The sequence below is a fragment of the Pristis pectinata genome, chromosome 3, assembly GCF_009764475.1.
Source record: "Pristis pectinata isolate sPriPec2 chromosome 3, sPriPec2.1.pri, whole genome shotgun sequence".
Lineage (NCBI taxonomy): Eukaryota > Metazoa > Chordata > Chondrichthyes > Rhinopristiformes > Pristidae > Pristis > Pristis pectinata.
In genome coordinates this window covers 104,120,846-104,144,944 of record NC_067407.1, presented here as the reverse complement: position 1 = coordinate 104,144,944, position 24,099 = coordinate 104,120,846, and the positions used below count along the sequence as shown (strand labels likewise).

General features: G+C 39.2%; 1 protein-coding gene across 16 annotated transcripts in view; it reads right to left on the bottom strand.

Moving 5' to 3' along the window:
* The window catches only part of nrxn1a (neurexin 1a), a 1,334,105-nt gene that overhangs the window by 1,035,266 nt on the left and 274,740 nt on the right, over positions 1-24,099 (bottom strand). The window lies entirely within an intron of this gene.

Genomic DNA, 24,099 nt, shown 5'->3' with positions numbered 1-24,099 from the left:
TTGTGGACATAATTAACCTGGAGTGGGTTTATTATTCATTATTGCTTTCTCTTCCAAGAATACTGCAACTCTTTAAAAGGAATGGAGAACACGGTCTTGCCTCAGTACATCCAGTCTGAAAAAAATTTGGTTTGGGGATGGGCAATGGGAGTAAGGCAAGTATTTTTCTGATATGTATCTGCTGTCCACACTAACTGCTAACCACTCTGGATGGTCATTCATAGAACAAACAACATAGAACATTACAGCAAAGTACAGGCCCTTCAGCCCATTATGTTGTGCCGACATTTTATCCTGCTCTCAGATCTATCGAACCCTTCCCTCCCACATAGCCCTCCATTTTTCTATCATTCATGTAGCTATCTAAGAGTCTCTTAAATGTCCTCAATATGTCTGCCTCCACCACCTCTGCTGGCAGTGCGTTCCATGCATCCACTACTCTCTGTGTAAAAAATATACCTTCCTTCAATCACCTTAAAATTATGCCCTCTCGTGTTAGCCATTTTCGCCCTGGGAAAAAGCCTCTGGCTGTCCACTCGATCTTTGCCTCTTATCATCTTGTACACCTCTATCAAGTCACCTCTCATCCTCCTTCTCTCCAAAGAGAAAAGCCCTAGCTCACTCAACCTATCCTCGTAAGACAATAGGTCATCAGCTCTTTCTGCCTGCCAGCTTCCCAAGGTCCTTTGGTGTTTGCAGTAAACCATATGTATTGTTGAGACCAGTGCTCTGCAAGCAAAGGCTTTCTTTGTACTTAACAACCAAAGATTTTCTTTAAATTAACAAGTATTCATTTTACTCCATTTTCATAGGATTAAAAATGTAAGCCATCAGACAATATGATTATTCTATACTCATCTTAAAAAAGTTTGTTCACTTAAATATTTTGTGAAGTCAAAAAAAAATCTAGGCCATATAATACAGAACAAATATGAAAGCAAGAATGCTCATCAAGTCTCCTGAGCTAAGTACTGTTGTAACGAGCAGCGAAAAAGTGATGGTCATGACAACAAGCAATACTTAGGGGAGGGGGATTAAAGTATGAAGAAATTCCTTGCAATACCTTCTTTTCCACTTTTCTGACATCCTTCAGCCTTTGCATAACACACTTCCCACACTCAGCGATTTAGGAACAGCTTCTTCCCCCTGCCACCAGATTTCTGAATGGTCCATGAACATTACCTTGTTATTCCTTTTTTGTTGCACTATTTATTTATGTTGTAATTTATAGTAATTTTATGTCTTTGCACTGTACTGCTGCTGCAAAACAACACATTTCACAACATATAAGTCAGTGATAATAAACCTGATTCTGATTCACCTGTCACTTCCTTTATCTGCTCCCTCTACAAACTAACCTTTAATCCTGGCCTTTCACTTTCATCTTACATGCTGAAGATAGGGAAATGCGTCTACCGTTTCACGAAAATATATTCAAACTTCCTGATGATGCATGTGTTTTAGAAACACTGGGAAAGGCTATATCAGCTAGCCTTCCAGCAAGCTTCTGATAGAACACAAAATAGTTGAATGGAGATACAAGAGAATGCAAATGTTGGAATCTGGAGCAACAACCTTCTGGAGGAACTCAGTGAATTGAGCAGCATCAGTGGGGGGAAAGGAATTGCTGATGTTTTGACCCAAAATGTCAACAATTCCTTTCCCCCACAGATGCTACTTGATTACTGAGTTCCTCCAGCAGATTGTCTGTTGCTCAAAATAGTTGAAGTTGCCGACTAATAGTAAAGATATCCGACTCTTCAGTACGGACCAAATAGCAAACTCCAACATGATAATGGTGCCCATTTTCATTCAGCCCCTCCTGTCAGTTTTCACACTTGTCATGGGAGCTCAAATGGCTACCATCTTGGCATTGGGGGTAACTTTTAAGTATATTTTGTAAACCAACAGCTGCTTTATTACTGGTAAAAGCCAGATTAATTTTAAAAAGGAAAAAAAATGATAATGATAATGCAAAAACTGAAATAGCCAACACAATTGTGTTATTCTGCAGCAAGCACATCATAAAACGATTAACCATAACATGTAGAAGTGACAGTAATTAGTACAGAAGGGACCAGGCATTTTTAAAGGTATTTAGATTTTAACAAAAAACAATAGCAGATGGATTCAGTATTTGAAAATATGAGATTACCAACTTGGATCCAAGAAAGGCAGATAGATTTTTTTTAAATGGCAAGAGCTTAAACATGATTTAAATGTTCATGTGCCCAAAACATTAAAACATAATCACAAAGGCTAATGAAATGGCGGCCTTTATCTTAATGGGACCAAAATGCAAAAGTGAGGAATTTATGATTCAACTGAATGGAACCTTGGCTACACCCCATCTGTCATACTGCATTTAGTATTGGCAGTACATCTAACCTAATTTAATGTTTAAAATTGATTGAGTTTCAAAAGATGAGAGTGTCAAAGGTGAAGGTGGAGTAAAGACATGGTGACTGAGTTGAGATGCAGATCAGTCATGATCTAAAATGTGTGCCTGATAACTTACTCCAGCCAGGTCCTTTGTTTATAACTAAAACATATGGGCTACCTAGTTGTCTGAAAATTGCAGCATCTAGAGAAATAATTTGACTAATTTTTGTAACATTATTGCATTTAATGCTAAAGCAACTCCTGCAAAAGAATTGTGTAATAGGCCAAAAAGATTTTTGAAACAGCATTAGATTGATTTACACCCAAAAAGATGTACTCCTTGGTCTCCCTTTTCTACAACACTCCCTAGGGCCCTGTCATTTACTGTGCAAGTCCTGCCCAGGCTTAACTTCCCAAAATGCATCACTTTGTACTTGTCCAAATTAAATTTCATCTACCTGTTCTTTGCCCATTTTCCCAGTTGATCTAGATCCTGTTGTAACCCAAGACCAACTTCTTCACTGTCCAATTTGTATTTTGCATAATCCATTGAACACAACAATAAGCACTGAAGTAACAAAGATGCCCAATTTTGGATGAAAGTCTACATATGATTGCATCATGTTATATGTATAAGTTAGACAATGCTCAAAACCATGTTAGAAACCCAAGTAACTGAACATGCATTATTAATTCCCCTCTGTCAGCTTCTTCCGCTCCACCATCAGAGTTCTAAATGATCAATTAACCCATGAACACTGCCTCATTACCTTTTTTTGCACTATTTATTTATTTTTGTAATTTATAGACTTTTATGTCTTGGCACTGTACTGCTGCCGCAAACAACACATTTCATGTCATATGTCTGTGATAATAAATCTGATTCTAATTCTAAACAAAAATAGTTCCCCTCATTGTCATATCCTGATGTCCCACAAGGCACCACTGGGGTCTGATTCAGTAAGACCTCAAGAATATGGGAGGAGTTTTGGCAGACAGAACCCATTAATTGGTATTGGTATATTATTGTCACTTGTACCAAGGTACAGTGAAAAACTTGTCTTGCATACCGATCGTACAGATCAATTCATTACACAGTGCAGTTACATTAGGTTAGTACAGAGTGTATTGATGTAGTACAGGTAAAAACAATAACAGTACAGAGTAAAGTGTCACAGCTGCAGAGAAAGTGCAGTGCAATAAGGTGCAAGGTCACAACAAGGTAGATCGTGAGGTCATAGTCCATATCATTGTATAAGGGAACCGATCAATAGTCTTATTACAGTGGGGTGGAAGCTGTCTTTAAATTTGGTGGTATGTGCCCTCAGGCTCTTGTATCTTCTACCTGATGGAAGAGGAGAGAAGAGAGAATGACCTGGGTGGGTGGAGTCTTTGATTATACTGGCTGCTTCACCAAGACAGCGAGAGGTAAAGACAGAGTCCAAGGAGGGGAGGCTGGTGTCCGTGATGTGCTGGACTGTGTCCACAACTCTCTGCAGTTTCTTGCGGTCCTGGGCAGAGCAGTTGCCATACCAAGCCATGACGCATCCAGATAGGATGCTTTCTATGGTGCATCGATAAAAGTTGGTGAGTGTCAAAGGGGACATGCCAAATTTCTTTAGCCTCCTGAGGAAGTAGAGGCTTGGAAAATCCATTCCATGTATTAAGTCCCAAGTCCAAATTTTTGATAATGCAGTCATGTCAAAAGTAGCTCTGTACTTCTATGAAGGTTATATGGTTTGAATATAATTATAATTTTTATATACTCACTTATTTCAATATCTGCACTGCAATGTTTTTAGCTCCTATGTATTACTTAACTTGTAAATAAATTTGGCAAATAGTTCTATTCTGGTTATTAGTTTAGCAAACTATTATCTTCCAGCACTTGGAGAATGCAGGGGAATATATATGAGAAATGTTTTCTTGGGGGGCTGCTTAGACTAAACATGCTGTGCTTCTGAAATTCAATGCCATTGAATTCAATGGAAGTCTGAAAATGGAACCTCTATAACAAATTTTAGCATGTGATCAAGAACAAATTTCTAACCTGATCTCTCCACTTAGCAAAACACTGTGATGACAATTGTCAAGTCTAGTCATGATAATCATGCATAAATTGCAAAATTTTGCTTGGCACGAGACCAAAAATCCTTATCAAAACAATCTTTTATCAAAGAAAATTAGACCCAGATTTTGGGGAGATAAAGCATGATCTATAATATAGTTTTCTGACTGGTATGATGAACAACTTCTCTTCCTTCATAGTCTTGAACTCTAAGAAATCACTGATGTACAAACCTCTATAGATGAAGCATTCCTGGTTGGAAATGACTGATAAAAATGCCAGCATTTTCTTTCCCATATATTAAACTTAATAAAGGTTAGTTTAACTCCTTCAGTTCTTCAATATTGGAACCTATTTGAATAAGACTGAGCTGAGCAGCAACCGCTTACCCACAAGCAGTGGAACATGTGAACGGATAGGACTGGGTTCAGAATTGAGATATTTGCCACGAAATTCACCCCCAGTTGGCAGTGCTCTAAGTGCTGCACTGTGTCAGTTTCACATTCTACTCTGCTGAAATCAAGGGAAGAGTATTTCGGAAGTTGATTGTGTGGATACTGTCACAGGGTACTTTTAGTACAAAAAATTGGGAATGAATTTCAAGCCAATTAAACAAACTGATTAAAAAAAATAAAATTTCTACAGATGTTGTAACAACAAAATAAATAAAGTGCTTGAAATACTCAACAGATGTTTCATATCACTCAACTTTCAGCAGTGACAACACAAAATTATCATGAGATTTTTGTTTTTATAATTGAAATTTGTGTAAAGTAATATTAAGTGATTCTTGTTTGAATCATTGGGAGTCTGGCAAAATCAACCACATTTTAATGGATTTGTAAAAGAACAGCAAGACATGGAAAACATGTGAAAAGTGTAGAGCAAAGCACAGAAGCTGTCACAGATCTCTGCAGATCTAGACTTAGCACAATTTATGGATTTAGGTACAAGGTGGAAACCTGGCAAAGGAAAGAAACTCCAGACACAAAATCCAGAAGTTAGGGTTTCCCAGTCATCCTGCCATATTTAACCATAGAATGTCTTCTAAATTATATCAAAAGGCTCACTGACGAACAACCAGCCAGACTGGCAGCATTACTGCCTTTCAAGTGGGAAAGAATACAACTCAGGATAGGAAGGCAGGAAAATGGAGCTTGGGGAGGGGACAGTGTAGAAGAGGAAGGTATTCTGAAATCATGGGACATATGGATTGTCAGAGATGGTGGCTAAGTTGGGTAATACAGCTAAGATTGTTGGAAGTGGAGGAAGCACAAGTTGAAGTTAAAAACAAGTGGCATATATGAGAGAGTAAAATTATTCTAAATCTGAGTGCTATAAATGTAAATAGCTCTGAGGAGTACAATAGACAAACATACTGGAAAGTTAGCTTCAATTCAGATAGGACTGGAAACCTATTGCACTTAATTTTATTTTTAAAATAATGATGATCCTTGTCATTTTAAATACATAAAGGCCATAGCATCTTTAGGCTAGGAGCATGGTTGCAGACTAACCCACACATCTTTGGAGTGTGGGAGGAAACCAGAGCACCTGGAGCACGCCTCTGACCATGTGGAAAGAGCCCTTGCTGAAGTCCAGGTGGACAACATCTACTACCCTGCCCTCATCAATCCTCTTAGTCACCTCTTCAAAAAAGTCAATTGAATTTGTGAGACACAATTTCCCGTGCGCAAGGCCATACTACCTATCCCTAATTAGTCCTTGTTTTTCCAATGCAGATACATCCTGAATATCAGAATACCATCCAGTAAGTTACCCACCACTGGCATTAGGCTCACCAGCCTATAGTTCCCTGGCTTGTCCCTGTAACCTTTCTTAAATAAAAGCACTACATTAGCTACCCCGTACTTCACCCATGGCTAATGAAAATACAAAAATCTTTGCCAGGGCCCCAGCAATTTCTTCCCTTGCTTCCTGCAAAATCTGATGATGTACTCGGTCATACCCCGGGGATTTATCCACCTTCATGTGTTTCTAGACCACCAAAACCTCCTTTTTCATAATGTTGATCTGTTTCAGAACATCACTGTTCTCCTCCCTGAACTGAATAGCTTCCTGTTCTTCTACACAGGGAATGCAGGAGAGAAGTATCCATTTAAGACCTCACCCATCTCCCTTGGCTCCACACAAAGACAACCACACTGATCCTTAAAGATCTCTTCCTAATTACCCTCTTGCTCTTCATGTACTTGTAGAAACTTTTAGAACTCTCCTTTACGTTATCTGCCAGGGATATCTCATGTTCCTTTTTGGCTGTCCTACTTTCTTTCTTAAGTGCACTCCTACAACTCTAATACTCCTCAAATGATTAGCTTGATCCCAGCTGCCTATGCCTGATGGATGTCTGCTTCTTTTTCCCTGGCTAGAGCTTCAATATCCCTCATCAACCAGGGTTTCTAATCCTGCCAGCCTTCCCCCAATTTAAGACTTTAATTTGTGGACCAGTCCTATCTTTTTCAAGTAGGGAATATTCCCTCAGATGCCTTACTTGTGCCTTGTAGTTTGTGGTATCATGAAGTGAGTTGCACACCACCAGATATATAATTTCTAACTTGCTTTTGAAAGGTACAGTATTTATGAAACTGATCCAACTCAATTTCTGATAAATAGTGACCCTCAGAATGTTAATACTCTGGTGTTGGGCATGCAAAGGACACGGCCTATTCAACAGAGCCAACTAAGTAGTAACTAGGATAAAAATGCTACAAATATCAGTCAAGGAAAGAACACTAATGTTGATTTGCCTATCCTTCCAGTGGATTTGGATAATTTTGCAGACAGACCATGGCACACACCTGGGACAAATTAGGTACGCAAGACCCATTTTGACCATTTGCACTTCATAACTGCTATCAGGAGATGACAACATATTAGGATAACAATTTGCATGCTTAAGCAGAAAATGTCTATTTCAAGAGTGTATACCGCTTCTCTGCTTACAGATCTGCCTGAAACTTGTTTCAGGTGCAGATAATCATCAATTGGGTAACTGAGGTCCCTCCCAAAAATTATAAATCAATGTTCATAAAATCAGCTGCTAAGAAAAAGGCAACCAGCAATTCAAAATCATACTGATTGAGTCAATTAAAGACCTTGTAATAAATCAGAAATAATTGCTCAATCCTAAAGGTACTCTGATTTGAAGTTCACCAATTAAATAAATGGTGATGATTGATCAGTAGGCACCAAAATCTTGGCCCAGCACTAATTTTGATCCCTTGAAACATGAATGACTCTCTGTCATTACTGACACAAAAGCTCAAGCAAAGTGTATGTCATTTACTCAAGGATTCTTCAAGACTTTCTCTGAACTTTCTTACCAGATGTATCCTCTCCAGAATACTCCTTGGCCACCTTATGGAAACAACAAGATTCATTGAAAAAATACAATTGATTTCCTTCAATGAATGTTGGATTGTAAATCTTCAAGAGAGATGTACTCTTCAGATGAACATACCATTTGAAAATAAATGTTGCCTTCATTTTTATACAAGAAGGGAGAATATACATCCATGCTCAGACATGAACAACAAGCATTATCTCCTGACTTTTCTTAAATCTGACATTTTAATACAGAAATTAAATTGTAATCTTTTTACATTTTTAATTTATCATTGACAGCTGAATGTTTCAGAATCTTCTGGTGTAACTTTTTTTGTCACCGTTAATGGGAAGAAAGTGAAATGAAGATGTGATTGTAGTATTATCAACAAGCTTCAAAACCTGGGCCTTGGTATCTCCCTCTGCAACCGGACCCTAGACTTCCTTATCGGGAGACCACAGTCAGTGTGGATCAGTAATAACGTATCCTCCTTGCTTACACTCAACAGAGGAATACCTCAAGGATGAGTGCTTAGCCAACTGCTCTACTCTCTTTACACTCATGACTGTGTGGATAGGCACAACTCAAACGCCACCTATAAATTTGACAATGACACCACTGCTGTTGTCAGGATCTCAGATGGTGACAAGGTGGTGTACAGGAGTGAGATAGATTGGCTGGTTGAGTGGTGTCACAACAACAACCTCGCACTCAACGTCAACAAGACCAATGAATTGATTGTGGACTTCAGGAAGGGGAAGTCGGGGGAGCATCCACCAGTCCTCATTGAGGGGTCAGCAGTGGAAAGGGTGAGCAGCTTTAAGTTCCTGGGCATCAACATTGCAGAGACTTATCTTGGGCCCAACACATTGATGCAATCATGAAGATGGCATGCCAGCAGCTCTACTTCATTTGGGATTTGAGGATAATTGGCATGTCACCAAAGACTGTTGCAAATTTCTACAGATGTATGGTAGAGAGCATTCTAACTGGTTGTATCACTGCTGGTAGTGGAGGCTCCAATGCACAAGATTGAAAGAAGCTGCAGAAGTTGTATACTCAGCCAGCTCCATCACGGGCACAACCCTCCCTGCCATCGAGGACATCTTGAAGAGGTGGTGCCTCAAGAAGGTGGCATCCGTCATTAAGGACCCTCACCATCCAGGACATGCCCTCTTTGCATTACTACCATCAGGGAGGAGGTACGGGAGCCTGAAGACTTGCGCTCAACGTTTTAGGAATAGCTTCTTCCCCTCCATCATCAGATTTCTGAACAGTCCACAAGCCCATGACAACTACCTCATTATTCCTCTTTTGCATGATTTATTTATGTAACTTAGAGTAATTTTTTAAATATCTTTAGAGTGATGCTTTTACTGTACTGCTGCCGCAAAACAACAAATTTTGCGACATATGTCAGTGATAATAAACCTGATTTTGATAGTATACATAATGTTGGTTTGGAAGAATGATTCCTACTTTAAGGCTGCCACTGATTTTAATGACCATTTCATCTGGTTTGCAGTGCTTTTTGTAGAAAGTTTCAGAGAAGGTCTGTGAAAATCCCTTGAATAAACTACAAACACTTTGCTTGAGCTTTTGTCTCATTTGTACATGGCTACACCTTCTGCAAAGGATAAGAATCCACTGAGATCACTCATTTCAAAATAATCACTTGAAAACATTTAACAACCTGGTGCTGCAAGAAGACACAGAACTAAAAATTCAATGAGCTAGAATGTTTCCATAAAATTAAACCAAACTAACATTTTAATGGCCAAAATTATGTACTTTTTCAGGTATCCATTCCTATCCCAGCTACTTTTAATAGTGCAAATGGATGGTGCTGTACAATATGTACCAAAATAATCATGCTGGTGAATTTAAGTACTTTTCCAGAACTGAATTTCACTGTGAATATGATGGCCCAGATTTTAAGAAGAAATGCCAATAGTTCCCTGTACAAATACCAGCAAGTTCAGGTTTTCTATGTATGTATGCATTAATAGGAAGGTTCCAAACTTGCTTGCAATAGTTTTGCTTGACATTTATGTCTACATTCTGACACGCATAAAGTCCAACTTTGCAGTGTGAAGTAGTCATAGTTTTCCAGAACTTATGTGGAATTCCACTCAACAACCTGTGGGGTTGCACTCTTTTGGCAGGCAATTCAAATCCATCAAAAACAGTGAACAGTTACAAGTAGTTAAGTGTTAGTACTTATTGAGATTTTTTTTAAATTCCTGGAGTTTACACATACATTAATTATTTATTCATTGTTGATATAGTTTGATTAATTAACACAGTCTCAAAATATTTTTGAGCATTTCTGAATGTCACCTTTGATAGCTCACGGTCAAAATGCATGGTTGTTGAAGCATTTTCAAGAGCTTCATGGGAAGAGTTTGTTCTGCCATGCACCCCAAGAACATAAGGGATTTCCTTTCCTGTTTGTTTCAGAACTGGCCAGCTCTGATTGTAATGGCATTCGCCTGTAATATTAACTCAGTGTTTCTCTCCTCAAATGCCACCTGAATGTTTCCTGTTTCCAGCATTCTCTTCTATTTTAGATTTCCAGCGAATGCATGTCAGTCCCAACATGCACCCTGACCTGCCCCCTTCCCACTATCATTCATCTTTCTCCAGCTCCTGACAGATTAGTTATGGTTAACAAGAAATCATCTCCCTCTCTTTGTCCACTTTTTCTCCTGTCAATTCTGATTCTGTCTATTCCCTCTGTACAGACGTTGCCTGACCTGCTGAATATGTCCAGCATTTTCTGTTTTAATTTCAGATTTCCAGCATCTGCAGCTTCAATTTAAATACACTGGGATTAACCATGTTAAAGGTCCAGCCTCCACAAAGAACCTCGGAGGGTTCTTATGAATTGAATAACAGCTGAGTGAAACGTATGGCCATAGCTAAGACAATTTCCCTTTTAATTGTGGAGTTCAATCCAATAATATTCCACAAGCAAATCTACTGGAATAATTAGGAGTATTCTGGAATGCAGCATACATAAAAGGCATAAACAATCACCTGAAAAATCTGAGCAGTGGAAATGGGCTGCATTCACTGAGTTGGATATCTATGACAATTAATGATTGACTTCCAAAAGTAGCTATTGACTTCCAAAAGTTTTCTTGTACCTACACAGTATTAACTGATCAAATTACTCATCTGCAAAGAGAAGAATATTCTGCTTGGGTGAACGTCAAAGGAAACCAATGAATCACAAGAGGATAGGACAATGTTGTTTAATCTCAGTGGGAATCCCTAGATCTGAACAGCTACAATTTAGTTTATATGTTTTACTGGTATTTCGAATTTAACTGTGATGTACAACATAATGACTTGTATTGAAGTAGTTTATTTGGTACCTAAACTCTGAGCATATTTGAAATTGTGATAGGTAATTAATTAGTTACTATTGTACAAGTCGTCGGTGAGACCACACTTGGCATTGTGTGCAATTCTGGTTGCCACACTATAGGAAGGATGTCATTAAGCTGGAAAGGGTGCAAAAAAGATTCACATGCATGTTTCTGGGATTGGAGGGTTTGAGTTATAAGGAGAGGCCAGGAGTTTTTTTTCCCCCCTGGAGCAGAAACCTTACAGAGGTTTACAAAATCATGAGAGGCACAGATAAGACTTTTTCCCAGGGTAGGAGAGTCTAAAACGAGAGTGCATAGTTTCAGGTGACAGGGGAAAGACTTAAAAAGGACCTGAGGGGCAACATTTTCACACTGAGGGTGGTGTGGATATGGAATGAGCTGCTAAAGGAAGCTGTCGAGCTGGGTGCAATTACAATATATAAAAGACATTTGGACACCTCTCCCGTACATGGTTAGAGAGGTTTAGAGGGATATGGGTCAAATGCAGGCAAAAGGGATTAGCTCAGGTAGACAACTCGGTTGACATGGACAAGTTGAGCTGAAGGGCCTGTTTCCATGCTGTACAACTCAATGAGTCTAAAGAATTGTGATTAGCTGTCATCTAACTCCTATTTACTGCCTGTGATAAATGATTGTGAACTTGAGGCAGAACATCATTTTTATTATTGATTTCTGGAGATAAAACAGGAAAAGAACCACCACTTTTAGGATACAACCTCACATGCCCATTCTGGTTTTGGGGCAAAGGGTAACGGTAATGTGAGCACAGCCTCATAGGCACTGGATTAAACAGGAATTTAATTTTTTTGAGAAGTGGGAGACTATGCCTATTTTTTAAGAATATATCAGATATTGATTAACTAGATAGGGAAACAGGAGGGATGCATGAAACTAAGATGCCTGTTCATGGGAAACAGAAGAAATAGAAGTTTGTGGGTACATGGTTCCCTCCATCTACTGCAAGCATTCAACAAGATCAGGGTTGACCTCAGTGGAAGATCAGAGATGGTGGCTACATTTACTATTTCTGTGGTGACCTTTTACAGAACCTCAGGATGCCAGGCCATCAGGTCCCTGGGATTTTTCAGGCCTTTCATTAGTTTTACTTGTTTTCAGTTCCTAACTCTGTTCATGGCCCTTGGTTTTCTATTACTGATGGCATGTTTTAGTATCTTCTAGATGACTAAGCAAAATACTTGTTTAACACCCTCTGTCATTTCCTGACTATTGTCCTTATCCAACTTTTGAAGATGCCAAACTGGTCCTTTCTACATTATAGAACTTCTTACAATTCATTCTAAGTTCTAGTTTTGTTAATTTATTTCTCCCTCTTTCTTAATCTTGTAGTCATCCTTTGCTGGTTTCTAATATCCAGTCGATTCTCGGGTCTACTACTATTCTCTGAAGCATTATAAGCCTTTCTTTCTCTCTCATTCCATTCTAATCCTTTGTATTTTTTAAAATTTTTCCATGGATGGACCACTTTTCTCATGGCATCTTTATTTTTCCAATTCTCATTGGAATCATTAAGAATCATGAGTTTTTTCCTAATATTTGCCATTGCCCAGATACTGTCAAAATTTTTCCTCTAATTTCCTGAGCTACCTCAGCCAATTCACCTCACATACCTGTGGATTAAGTTTGTCGTTATCAAACTGAGTCGAATATGATGATTCCCTGCAACCCAGAGGATACATTACTATATTACCGATCAATCCATTCTCATTACACAAGACCAAAACTAACACAACTTGTCCTGATTCCATCAGGATAGACTGTTTTAAAATATTTTCCATAATTCATTCTCAAAATAACACTTACCAGCTGGATTTGTCCAGTCTATATGAAGATTGAAGTCCCTTATGACTACAGCATTAATTTTGTTACAAACGATTTTCAAGCAATAGTCTGCCACAGATCAATACAATCAATTGTTTGCTCCATCCAGGGATTTGTTTCTTGAAGTTGTTTCATGCATGCAAACAGATTCTACTACATTTTCTTCAGAGCCAAGATCTTTTATTTGACAGCATTTTTCACTATCAGCACTCCACCCTTACTTCTCTTTTGTCCATCACTCTGAAACACCAAATACCCAGCAAAGGTCACCTTGCAACCACATCTCTGGAATACCTGTTAGATTTAGCTCATTCTTCTCACAGAGAAAGTCAATACCAACACAGACTAGTTGGGCCAAACATCCTTTTAATTTGCAGTCTGAGTTGCATTTCCCATGTCTTTCCATGTGATTTCAATCTCAGTTAATTTACATCAGTTTTACCTTCCATTTAAATTAACTGTTTAGCTTTACTGCCCACAGCTGGTTATACATATTTTATTTCGGTTTATTTACCTGCCGCCAACCTCAAGCACATTCTAGAAAAAAATATGCTGTAGAAAGGGCACTGAGGATGACTTACTAACCAGACCATTTCATGCCTACCCTACTTGGTAGTCAATACTTTCTCCAAATTATATACACTCCCAAAACAACATGGGAGTATATATTGTTTTATCATTAGAATAATTCCATTTATTTTATCTCTGCAAACATCACCCATGATGTTAAAATGATGAATTTCATTAGATTGTGCTTCATCCCTCTATGTTCCATGCCACCTTAAGAAAAAAAAATTATTCGGATCATCTTGCTTGATCTTTCCTGCCTTGGTGACAAACAATCTCATTTGACATAGCATACGATACTAGAAGATAGACTAAATACAAGTTGTTATTACAAGAAACTAGTTTTATAATTTTCAGTCAATACCCATCAGACTTTTGGCTTGTTATATTGAATAGGGCATGCAATTTTCAGTATGGTTCTCATTCTGACAGTGAGGCCAAGAAAGTCAAAATTATCTTGCATCACAATACCTTTAGAATATGATGAAGGAAAGTAACACAGAATTTTGTTATGACAGAAAGACCAGTAGGAAAAGAATGTCACTTTGTATTCATCTATTTGTTGCCTGAACCATTGTAAAAGAAGTCACTGGCAATGATCTTGTTACAAATTTAAGAGCATTATGAACTATTATTTGGTTTACTACACACAATAAACACAATCTGTGGCCTTTCACTACTAATTGCTTATATCCCAATTGAAATCCATGAGGTAATGTTTAGAGTCGACTAAATAAACAGATGGCTAATTACAACATCAAAAATTAAGTTAATCCTCCATTAGATTCAAATCCATTAATGTTATACAGACCAGGTGGGGCACAGACACAAGCATATTTCCCTAAAAATAAACCTAAACCACAATTACTCATGACCAGCACAAGCTATAAACATGATATAGTGGCATCAGTGCATATATTAGTCTTCGACAATTCAATTTCGCTGAAGTAATTTGAAGCAAATTGTGGAAGCTGGCTTTAGAGGACAGAGGGTAGTGGTGAAGGGGTGTTATTGTGACTGGAGGTCTGTGACCAGTGGTGTTCCACAAGGACCAGTGCTGGGATCTCTGTTGTTTGTGAGATATGATTTGGACAAAAGTGTAGGCTGCCTGTTTAGCAAGTTTGCAGACAACACAAACATTGGTGGAGTTGTGAATAGTGAGGAAGGTTGTCAAAGGATTCAGCAGGATATAAACCAGAGATATGGGCAGAGGCATGGCTGATGGAGTTTAATATGGGCAAGTGTGAGGTGCTGCACCTTGGGAGGTCAAATGTAAGAGTAATTGTTGATAAAGATGTATGCAGTAAACGGCAGGACTCTTAGGGGCATTGATGTCCAGAAGGATCTTCGGGTCCAAGTCCATAGTTCCATGAAAGTGTCAACACAAGTAGATAGGATGGTAAAGAAGGCATATAGCATACTTGCCTACATTGGCCAGGGTGCTGAGTATAAAAATCAAGAAGTCATGTTACAGCTATATAAAACTTATGTTAGGCCACATTTGGAGTACTGTGTGCAGTTCTGGTCATTGCACTACAGGAAGGATGTGGAGGCTTTAGAGAGGGTGCAGAAAAGACTCATCAGGATGTTAGTATTGGTATATTAATGTCATTTGTACCGAGGTACAGCGAAAAACGTATCTTGCATACCGATCGAACAGGGCAAGATACATTATACAGCGCAGTTACAGTGAGTTAGTACAGAATTACACAGTGCAGTTACCTAGATTAGGGAGTATTAACTACAAGGAGAAGTTGGACACACATGGATTGTTTTTTCCAGAGCGTCAAAGGCCGAGGGGGTGACCTAATCAAAGTACATAATATTGTGTGAGGCATAGATAGGGTAGATAGTCATAATCTTTTACCCAGGATGAAAATGTCAAAAACTAGAAGGCGTAGATTTAAGGTGAGAGGGGCAAAGTGTAAAGGAGATTTACAAGGCAAGTTTTTTTTAAACACTGAGAGTGGTAGATGCTTGGAAACCACTGCCAGTGGAAATTGTGGATGCCAATATGATAGCAATGTCTAGGAGGCATTTAGACAGGCACATGAACAGGCAGGGAATGGAGGGATAAATTGATATCATGGTTGGCATAGACATCACAGGCCAAAGGGCTTGTCCTTGTGCTGTATTGTTCCATGTCCAATGTTCATACACATCTATACTGCATATTTTGTACATGACCAAGGATGAATTTCTCCTCCTTGTAATTTTAAACATTCAGGAATTATACAGGAGATTAATGTTTACCATCTACAAGATAATGAATAGTTTTTAAAGAGAAATTAAATAATATACTTGAAGGGATAAATGCAGACTTAAGAGGAAGAAGCCAGGAAAATGGACTAACTAGATTGCTCTTACGTCATCGTCAATGGGTACAAATGGTCTCTAACAAGATGCAGACTTTCTAACATTGCCTCTCAAACTGACAGCCTTGACAACCTGGAAGGGCAAGGGCAACAATCATGTGGGAACACCACAACTTCCAAGTTCTCCTCCAGGTCACACACCAACCTGATCAGAAATACTCTGCCATTCCTTAAGCTTTCCTGGGGCTAGATCCTTGAAATACATGCATAACTGTTCTGTGGGAGTACTTCCATCACACAGGCAACAGGGTTAAAGAAGGAAGCTCCCAATTATTTTTTCAGAAAGAAATTAGAGATGAACAGTAATATCGACGCCCACATCATGAATAAGTAAAAACATATCTGCCTGTAGCAATTGATTACCATAGTATCATAGCAATATTACTTGTTTTGTTTATTACTTGGCAATTATTTCCAAAATCTAGAAAAAGTGTTTGTAACCAACTACACAAGATTCATAATTCTTCTGCTGACAGTGTACAAAGATGCACACAATGTGAAACATCAAAGAGGATTTCATTAGATGTTTTAGCTTTAATTACTTGGAAACATATTCCAGAAGTCCATCTGAAATAAAATTATTTTATAACATTTTTACTTCCTATCATTAATATTATAAAAAAGGCTCACATTTCCCTAAAGTAGAATAATCTGAAAACTTATCAGATAAATTATCTATTTTATGTTATTTGAAGTTTTGATTTACTTCTACAATTTGCCATTTAATGTAGCTCAAAGTGGTGCAATAAAAAGATCTTAAAATATTCAAAAACTATTAAAGCAGCATGAGGATACACCAAACTCCCAACAGGGTAATAGCCATTCACTCTCTGCAAACTTATTCAGTAGTAATTGAAAATGGGTACAATGGGGAAAATGGGACCCAGTCATTTGCTCCATCCCACTACAGAATATCACTGCACATGAACTTCCTTCATGACTTTTCGGGTGACATTACTGACTCAGCCTGAGAAGGAAGCAGAAATGTAAATACCACATATCAGGGATAGATTGCTACATTAATTCCTTGCACAAATATGTTTCCTGAGCTGCCATCAATAAACAATCATGCTTAAGAAACAATAGCCCTTGAAAACATTATTTATATAAAAGATAGCTTTGTTACTTGCATGCTTGTTGAAGAATGCTTTTAATATTTTACACCTGGAGGCCACATTCAATGGCAGGCCAGAGCTTTGGCTTTAATGAACAACTCATTTGGATGCAGATGATGACAAAGGACCACATAGCCATTCAACAGACTCCCTTCTCTGAGTCACTGACCACTTTACTTTAATCATAGTGTTAAAAGGACCCTTCCTTATCCTGTGCTCCTGATGCACTTGAATTAAATAATCAGGTGCATCATTAAGCCAACAAACTTCTCCAAGTCCTACACTATGAATTTTTATACTGACATAATTATGTGTTTCACATTGGCACTGTGCCAGCCTCTTGTACACTCATTCAAAGGCAAAATGCAGTGATACCCTGAGCAATGCTCTGGGTGCTGTTGTGATTCTAGCCAGGCAAAGAATTGTCCTATTTACCAAAAAGTACTTGGATCCCTTTGGTATCACACTCAGGAAATCAACCCAAAAATCACAACAATTGGGGAATGCTGGGATTGTTCATAGCCACCAATGTTCACACACAACTGCCACTTTTAAAACAGCATGTTCCAGCCACAATGATATGTCAGAAAGTTGCTTTATTGGTTACAGGTGTATTATTCCACTTAACCACATTACGCTAAGAGATAGTGTTAAGGACTAGGATGTACTCAAATGTTTCTTCACAAATCCTGCATTCACAAGTGAAGTGAGACGTGCCTGGAGGATGTTCAGACACTTATCTCCATCTGTATGGAGTGCATTTCTGGTAAACACAACACTCAGTGCTCTTGGACTAGACCAAGAGAGAAAAGTTGGTTTTGTTAAATTATCCTGATATATCTCTCCTTGGAATTAATTCAAAGTATTTTCAACAATGTAGTTAAAGAAATTCAAAATAAATTTAAAGCAGTATTCCTTAACAAATCACGACAATGCAATTTAGTTACACAAAAAACTGGGGACCAACACCAGGTGGGATATTATCGAAGGCCTGTTGGCTTCCTGCAAATTTTCAAAATGTTATATTATAATTAAATATTTAATTAATCATACTAAATTATAATACAGAGACAATAAAAATATAAACCAATGGGTTGCTATGTTTTGAACTATGAATGCCATTTATATTCCTCAAAAAACTCTCACCTGCTCTGAGATTACTGCCTGTCGCTGGGGTTGCTTGGATCCTCCAGTGACTCACTCATCCTATCAGATAAATGCTGGGAGACCAATCAACTTCAGAAGGAATCACAGCTGTTAAGATTAGATTGTTATCTGCAGCTGGACACATGAATGCTCCAGCATGGACCACTATATAATAATCTGAAGTATAAACCATATCTGTACTTTCACCCAGTTTAGTCCAGTATTGTTTACGACATTTGTAGCTGCCTAGCATTTTGTATTTCACATTTATTATATGTCCAATGTTCATACACTTCTATATTGCATATTTTGTACATGACCAAGGATGAATTTCTCCTCCTTGTAATTTTAAACATCTGGGAATTATTCAAGAAAATGATGTTTACCATCTACAAGATAATGATATTATATTCCATTTTATTTCTGAATGTTTCTTTATGTCATAGAAGACCATTTAGCCTAGATAAGATAGATAGATTTCTTTATTATTCACATGTACATCGAAATACACAGTGAAATGCATCTTTTGCACAGAGTGTTCTGGGGGCAGCCCACAAGTGTCGCCATGCTTCCGGTGCCAACACAGCATGCCCACAACTTCCTAACCCGTACGTCTTTGGAATATGGGAGGAAATCGGGGCACCCTGAGGTAACCCATGCAGTGACAGGGAGAACATAAAAACTCCTTACAGACAGCTGTCTGTGTTATACCAACCGCTATACGACCATGTTAGATCAAGTTTATGTCATCTCTCATACCTACCCTTCAGTACTATTCCTCACACTTGTTTCCTTGTAATCCACATCCACTCTCTCTCACATGCCCATCAACTCTATCCATACTGCCCCCACCCCAACCACCAATCCTCCTACAAAACACTTACAATTCAGGATATTTCACAGTTGCAAATTAACTTACCAGTAGCACATTATTGGGACATTGGCAAAAACTAGAGCATCCAAGAAAACCCACACAGTCACAGGGAGGCTGTGTAAACTCCACGGAGAGCTGGATTAAATCTGGGTCACTGGAACCATGAGGTAGCAGCTTCATTCTTCAGCTCTACCTTTTCGAGCAAGATCAGCTAACAGCTCAAGGTTGAAATAAACCAGAAATATGTTTACTATTGGTATTGGTTAACTTGTCTTGCATGCCATTCATATAGATCAATTTACTACACAGTGCACTGAGGTAGTACAAGGTAAAACAATACTGAATGCAGAATAAAGTGTAACAGCTACAGAGAAATTGCAATGCAGGTAGATGATAAGGTGCAAGGTCATAACAAGGTAGATTGTGAGGTCAAGAGTCCATCTTATCGTACTAGGGAACCATTCAATAGTCTTATAACAATGGGATAGAAGCTGTCCTTGAGTCTGGTGGTACATGCTTTCAGGCTTTTATATCTTTTGCCTGATGGGAGAGATGAGAGGGGAGAAAAGAGAATATTGGTGTAGGTGGGGTCTTTGATTATGCTGGCTGCTTTACCAAGGCAGCAAGAAGTATAGACAGAATCCATGGAAGGAAGGCTGGTTTCCGTAATTGCTGAGCTATGTCCACAACTCTCTGCAGTTTCTTGCGGTCATGGGCAGAGCAGTTGCCATACCAAGCCATGATGCATCCAGATAGGATGCTTTCTTTAGTGCATATATAAAAATTGGTAAGGGTCAACGGCACATGCCAATTTTTTTTAGCCTCCTGAGGAAGTCGGTGCACTGGTGAGCTTTCTTGGCTATGTCCTCTACATGGCTGGACCAGGACAGGCTATTGGTGATTTTCACTCCTAGCAACTTGAGACTCTCAACCTCAGCACCGTTGATGCAATCAGGAACATGTGCACCATCGCCCTTCCTGAAGTCAATGACCAGCTCTTTTGTTTTGCTGACAATGAGGCAAAGGTTGTTGTCATGACACTATGTCACTAGGTTTTCTATGTCTTTCCTTTACTCCGACTCATCGTTATTTGAGATACGGCTCACTATGGTGGCATCATCTGCAAACTTGTGGATGGAGTTAGAGCAGAATCTGGCCACACAGTCCTGAGTGCATAGGGAGTGAAGCAGGGCTGAGGATGCAGCCTTGTGGGGCACCAGTGTTGAGAATGATCATGGCGGAGGTGTTGCGACCTGTCCTTATTACAGTCTGTTGGTCAGAAAGTCAAGGATTCAGTTACAGAGGGAGGTGTTGACTCCCAGGTCTCGGAGTTTAGTGATCAGTTTGCTTGGAATTATAGAACTGAAGGTGCAACTGTAATCAATAAACAATAGTGTAACGTGAGTATCTTTACTGTCCAAGTGAGTGAAGGGCCAGGGAGATGGCGTCTGCCGTAGACTTGTTTCAGCCGTAGATGAATTGCAGCATAGATGATCTCAATGTAACTGCACTGTGTAATGACTTGACCTGTACGATCAGTTTGGAAGACAAGCTTTTCACTGTATCTCGGTACAAGTGACAATAATAAACCAATACCAGTGGGCTGAGGTCGTCTGGGAGGCTGGAGTTAATGTGTGCCATGACCAGCCTCTCAAAGCACTTCAGGATGGTGGATGTCAGAACCACTGGGCAGTAGTCATTAAGGCATGTTACCTTGTTTTTCTTGGGTACTGGGATGATAACGGTCTTCTTAAATCAGGTGGGAACCTCAGATTGAAGCAGAGAGAGGTTAAAAACATCTGCAAATACCCCCGCAGGCTGATCTGCAAAGGACCTAAGGACATGGCCAGGGACTCCATCCAGGCCAGCTGTTTTCGGCAGATTCACTCTCCGGAAGACTGATTTTACATCCACAATGGTTAGAACACTCTAATGTAGCAGTCTTAGAAGAACACTTGATAGCACCTTTATTCACTTGTTCATCAAGATGCCTACAAATTCTTTAATGTTTTTGGATGCCTGTGTGTCATACTTTTTGAATGACTACACATCAAATAGTTCTGGTTTATAAACTACAATAACTCACTGGTGCCTAATTAATTATTAAACTGCTGGGGGCATTTTTACCTCTCCCATTGCTGTCAAGGAGCAATTCGTGCAGAACACTGTGGATATGTGCTCTATTTCGACTGAGCCTCATTATTATCTGGCTGAATTTAAATATGGAGATGAAGAATATTGTCATCCAACAATGAATCTAGGTACATCTTGGTCCTTAAAGACATCAGCATGGTTAAAGTGATTGGGACAGACAGAGCCTACAGGGAAGTCAGAAGAATATTTTACAGCAATATCCTTTGAAAACTGTGTCAATATAAACAGTGCTTTGTTTGTGGAAGCTGTTGATATAGTAAGAGAGCAGAATTATTATCTGGAACCATTCTGATGAAGATCAGCAATTTTTAAAGCAATCCATGTATTCCAAAAGCTGTAAGTTTCATACTGATGTCCCCCCTCATTATAAACATTTCTGATCCATACAAATAATATGTGCTGAAGTGCCATGGCTGGAATGGTGACAATACTGCAGGCAGGAATCAGGGAGCTGGTGCACTGTTATGCTATTCTGCTGATGGAATAACACCAGGAGTCAAGTATGGACCTCAGCAAGGCCCTTGATAAGGTTCTCCATGATAGCCTAGTTCAGAAGGTTAGATCACATTGGATCCAGGGTGAGCTAAATTGGCTTGGTTGAAGGAGAGAGGGTGGTAGTGGAGGGTTGTTATTTCAGATTGGAGGCCTGTGACCAGTGGTGTGCTAAAGCGATCAGTGCTGGGTCCACTGTTGTTTGTCATCAATGTTAACAATTTGTATGACAATGATATTAATGTGGTTCGTGAATTTGCGGATAACACCTAAATTGGTGGTGTAGTGGATAGTGAAAAAGGTTATCTAAGATTACAATAGGAGCTAGATAAACTGGGGAAGTTGGCCAAGGAATGACAGATGGAATTTAACTTGGACAAGTGGAGTTGTTGCATTTTGGTCAGTTAAACCAGGGCAGGACTTGAACAGTAAATGGTAGGACCCTGGAGAGTGTTGTGGAACAGATATGGGTACAGGTACATAATCCCCTGAAAGATGAGACACAGGTAGACAGAGTAGTGAAGAACACTTGCCTTCATTGATCAGGGCCCTGAGTACAGGAGCTGGAACATCATGTTACAACTGTTCAAGTTGTTTGGGAGACCACACTTGGGAATATTGTCCACAGTTCTGGTCACCCAGCTATAGGAAGGATGTCGTTGAGTGATGACAGGTGGACTGATGCCTCTTTTTATCCCATGTTGAATGGAGTAGTTGTAGAAGGACAGGCAGAGGTAGAAAGGATTTTTACTAGAATAAGTAGCTCAGGAGATGGTCAGGCAAAACAGATAATAAGTGTTGCTTGAGCTTGCAATTGTTCCCTCTCTTCCAAATAAACAATAAAAGGACAGACAGTGCTAAACAAAGTGTAAAATACTGAGAGGATTGTAAGTTTTTCGTCCATATTATTAAAAGATATTTTGGCAACATTAACTTATTTTGTGAAATAAGAGATATCAAACACGACAGAGAGGGAAGTAAAACAGTTGCGGGAGTTCCATTACTGATTAGAGAGAATGTTATGGTTACATTAAGAGAGGACATCTTGGAGGCCTCATCCAGCAAGGCCATATGGGTAGGAATAAAAAAGGTGCAACTATTAGAATGGGATTATACTACAGGCCTCCTGATAGCCAGCAAGAGCTAGAGGAACAGATATACAGGTAGATCATGGAAACATAAATATGGTTTTTGTCATGGGTGATTTTAACTTCCCCAAATTTGACTGGGATACACACCTTCTTAGTGCCAGGGGCTTAGTGGGGGAGAATTTGTTAGGTGCATCCAGGAGGGTTTCTTGAAACAATATGAATCCAACTAGGGATAGGGCCAGACTCGACTTTACATTTGGGAATGAGCCTGGTCAGGTGATTGATATTTCAGTGGAAGAGCATTCTGGGAACAGTGACCATATTCCGTAAGTTTTAAGATAGTTATGGCTTCAGATAAGACTGGTCCTTGGGTGAAAGTGCCAAACTGGGAGAATGCTAATTAGACAGTGTTAGGTAGGAACTGGAGAAAGCTCCCACCTAACTTAGAGGTGGCTGCTTGTGGCTAAATCCATATCCAACATGTGGGAATCTTTAACAGGCCATTTGATTAGAATTCAGGACCAACATGTTCCAGTGAGGATGAAAGATAAGGATAGCAAGATTTGGGAACCTTGGATGACAAGACATATTGTAAGTTTAGTCAAAAAGTAAAAGGAAGCATGCATAAGGATGAGGGAACTGAAATCAGACAAAGCCTTTGAGGAATGTAAGAGAAGCAGGGAAGAAATTAGTAGGACTAAAATAGGCCATGAAATATCCTTGCCAAGGGGGATTAAGAAAATGCCAAGACATCTTATTGGTATATAAGGAACAAGAGGGTAGCTAGTGAAAGGGTATATCTACTCAAGAACAAAGGAGGGAATTTATGCATGGAGCCAAAGGAAGTGGGTGAGGTCCTTAATGAGTACCAAGGAGAAAGACATAGATGAAGGCAAGATTAGGAAGGGGTATACTAACGTTCTAGGGCATGTTGATATTAAGGAGGAAGAGGTGTTGGGTGTCTTGCAAAATATCAAGGTGAAGAAGTCCCCAGAGCCTGATGGAATCTATCCTTGGATGCTGAGGGAAGCAAGGGAGGAGATTGCTGAGGTCTTGACAGAGACCTTTGTAACCTCCTTCGCCATGCCAGAAGACTGAAGAATAGCCAATGTGCGATAGTCAAACAGTGATGAGTCAGAGTACAGGAAGGAGATAGAGAGCTTAGTGGAATTGTGTCATGACAACAACCTTACCCTCAATGTCAGCAAAACAAAAAAGCTGGTCATTGACTTCAGGAAAGGGGGCAGCGTACATG